This window comes from Capsicum annuum, chromosome 6 (genome assembly GCF_002878395.1).
Source record: "Capsicum annuum cultivar UCD-10X-F1 chromosome 6, UCD10Xv1.1, whole genome shotgun sequence".
In the NCBI taxonomy this organism is placed as follows: domain Eukaryota; kingdom Viridiplantae; phylum Streptophyta; class Magnoliopsida; order Solanales; family Solanaceae; genus Capsicum; species Capsicum annuum.
The window spans coordinates 132,625,010-132,629,292 of NC_061116.1; positions in this window are offsets into that span (position 1 = coordinate 132,625,010).

The following is a 4,283-nucleotide window of genomic DNA, read 5'->3' on the forward strand; positions in this document are numbered from 1 at the left end:
AAGTTTCTCTTTAACTTTCTCCAATGCTACTTCTAAATTTTTCTTCTGCACCATCATTCTTTCAGTTTTTATTCTCCATTGATTATACCAAGAAATTATGATTCAGTTGCAGAATACGAAAGGATCATTATTATACCAAAGGATCATTATTATACCTGTTGCCTCACAATCTTGGTTTTGATGGAACTAGCTTAGTTCCGTATTGAACTGGGTGACTGTATCTCACAGTCCTGAATTCTGTAGAACTATCTGAGTTCTATTATTGAGACTAAGACTGAGACTGAGACTGTAACTGTGGGAAGTAGTCATCTAACTGACATGCCCCTAATAAACTATTATAGCTGAGTTGGGGTCCAATCTGTAACCCCAATTGGAAGGGTGCCAATTTCGCGCCACTAGTAAGGACAAGCTGTGAGTGATCCCTCATTTAACGGTTCTATAAGGAGAACGGTGGGACCCTCATATAACAGGTTAAGCCACCTCATCTGCCCTCATCTAGTAGGTTTGATGTCTCAACCTGCGCTAGCTACGTAGTTCTGGAGCGCAAGGATTGCTTCGAAGAATCACATACTCTACTCGCAGGTGAATTCCCAATATTGGGCACACTCGGTGCTGAATCCTACTCCCATATGATTAGACATTGAATTAATTATACTGAACTAACTGAACTGAGTTCACTGAGTTCCATTGATTAATGGAATATTACTGAGATCTGTTAATTGACTGAGGTTACTGATATTACTAAGTTTTCCCGAGTCATGAGACTAACTGAATTCTACTGAATATGGCTTGACTTAGAGTACCTTGAAAACTAACACTGGCTCTAGACACACAACTAAATTGTCGGGTACAAGTACCCCTAGGGCACCATTCTTGATAAGGATAAGGCACAAGCTACAACCAAAAAGGGAAAAGAAACACCCTCTAAAGTGATCCAACAAGGCTCGAAAGTGCAAACCAAAATAAGATGCCTTTTGTAGTGCACCTGCTTAGAGGAGCCTAGTATGATGTGGCTCCTCCTGAGATAGCACGACCACTCACTAAAATGGATTAGATTAACTTATGTTCCTTAAGGATTATTTACCCTCATCTTCTCTCTTTCTATTTTGTATTGGGACAACACAAGGCTTTTTAACGAAGGGTCGGGCATTCATATAATTCATTTGATGGTCTATAACTATTGTTTCATTTGATGGCATTGGTTTGGTTAATTGTACATACATACTCATGCTTTATTTTTATTTTTAAAATTTATATTAGTTATTTATGTTATCCCTCTCAGGTCTTGCAATTTTATGAGCATTTATTTCAGTCCTCCCAGGGCTTATTACTCATTATCGACATTTGTTTGGATTAGCCCTTATTAGGTAGATTGATGATAATGTCAAATGGTTTCCTTTTTGAGCTTATGTCATGTGCTTAATATTAATGTGATACCCAATTTATGTGTATTTACACTATCAACTTCTTCACATACGTTTCCAATAAACGTCAAGGGTTCTTTGCAAAACTTAGTTCTTTCATTTTGAGCAAATTTTTTTTCTCTTTCTTTTGATCTTTTGTTCTTATTTTAGTGTAGTTTCTTTGTCAAATTGAGTGATAGTTCACCCATGATTGATGATAAGGCGACATCCTTAGGTGTAGTATCTAGTCATTTGAATTGATTTGGAATAGGGAGAAGCTCGAAAACACTTCCAAATTGTCAACGTCAAGGAATGAAATGATTTTGAGAACAACCAAAATATAGTTTCTTTTTGAAAAGAACAAGGATGTTTATGAACTTTCTCTGATGTGAGACAATAAAATTAAATTTTTGGCTCTCTCTTTACAAGGATGAGTTTTTGAATTGGAGTAACTTACTAAGCTCAAATTGCTGAAATTGGTTGGGAGACTAACTTTTTGCTATATGAGTATGATGCCATGCGGGGTGAGATTTTTGAATAATTCTTGTACATATGTATAGTCTAGAATTTTCCCTAAGTTTATTCCAAGTGAATCCTAGGCAAGCTTGATTTAGAGGATGACGCGAGGCCATTTTTGAGCCATCACATAACCAAATTTCCACCTTGACATTGTTCCCTAGTTAATGACATGACTCGAACCAGGGCCTTATTGTAATGGGCATCCCAAGTTCGACAAGGATCGCAAACCACCCCCGATACCCACTTCAACCTCCAATCATTTACTCTGAGTCGGATGAGTTTTGAACATATAACAAGATAGGGTGATTAACAACACAAAGATTTTGGGATAGGTGAAAGACCATGGCCAATCCTAACAAGTCTAACCATCCAATGCCAACTAACAGCCATAGCCAAAACCAAAATCCATACCATAATATAATGGAACAATCAAAAATCAAATAAATTTATACTGTATAAGCCCTAATACCAATGCTAATGCCAAGGCTAACACCATTACCAACAACGCCCATACAAACCCATATTTGTCTCACAAAGCCTTTATCCAAAATTACAACAACATCTGGTCAGGACATGCCCCCGACCATAGCCAAAACTAACATCCAAGACTAGCTAATGAAAATATAAGAAACTAAAACAAGAAATGGAGCCTTCAGAAGTATGGAAGCTCACAACTTCAAGTTACAAAAGTTATTCCTAAAGTTCGATCACTAAGTAGGAGGTCTAGTAAGACCAACACCTACATCACGTAGGGATACAACGTCGAAGATGATTATCGGTTAGATCACTAGCATGTAACTCAAGGATAAAGATAAAATAGTGTCAACATTTCAAAACCAATCAATCAATGCATATACCAATGCAATACATACATATACATATATATTTATACCATTTTGGGATAGGGAACAAGATTTTAATGAACTTTGAAATCATTAACCTGGGCTGTGTAGAATAAATGTCATATAGCAAAGCACCCATTGGCTATATGGGCCCAACTTTCCCCTATTTGGAAGGGCCCAAGCACAATAAAGGTATTATCCATATCCGAATATGCCTATATGAGGGACTTGAACCTCCCGACATAATCAAGGTGAGTTAAGCACCAATACAAGTGTAAGGGGGGACTCAAACCTCCCTTTCATATGTTTGTTCGGGGGACTCAAACCACCCGATCATAAGATACCTACACTAGCTAGTGCAGTTTTTGGTGTCAGTCCTTCGAACTCCACTTTCACGGCTCTGCTACACATCCCTCTTTAAAGCCCAGTTTCAAACCACCATTTTATATGCACAACCGTTAAACCAATTACTTAACCAAAGGCAATTTGTTGGTATTGTCATACCAACACTACTTGTAAGTACACCACATGCTATTACCATTATCAATCAATCATACATTTATTTGACGTTGGAACTCGAACCCATCATCTAACTAAGACACTTGTTAAATCCAAATTTTAGGGACTCTAACCCATTTAATAATTTAAACCACCAAGGTTACTAGTTAGATCATTACATGGCCAAAAAAGCCTTCATAAAACCATTTACCAACCATTCATATTCATTATGCCAATGCCTTAGTTCAAAATATCATTAACATGTGACTAGTTTATTCTTTTAGGCATTTTCACACACACTTTGAGGGCATACTATTATCAAGGCCAAAATCAAAGCAAAAACCATCAAGTTTAGGGGATCCCATGACCTATTTGTTAAACCACAATTACCAAGCACCCACATGTGCAAAACATCCCCAAAAATATGTATAAATAACAGTTAAACCAAGAGTAAACAATACTCAACCAAATGGAACAAAACCTTCCATTTTGGTTTTCAAAACCACCATTTAAGAATCATAATCACACTTTAAAACACATGATATTTATGAAATAACAATGAGGTAAGAGTCACATGACTTATTCAAGAAGATTCACGAAAGAAACTTGGCTCTTAAACCTCAACATGAATATCTTTGAAGAACCCTAGCCCTAATCTTCAAGAGAGTTTAGAGAGTGTTTTTAAAGTGTTTCATCTTTTGATAGTACGTTATGAGAGGCCACAACATATTTTCATACATGAAGACATAATGATTTTGGGGTGGGCAATATATAGGATACCCCCAGCTTAAAATCTCAAAACACACATGCAGGAAGGTACAACCTATCCCCCCCAAACCGTACCATAGGGTATGAGTGCTACCCTTATCTTGTACCCTAGCATCATCTTGGACCCCTATACCGACAAACATATGAGCACACAGTACTAACTCGTATCATAACTTATGAGAAGTACCCTATAACCCGTACCTTAGACAGAATACTTTAGATAAGACTTAGGGCACCATACAACTTAGCAACA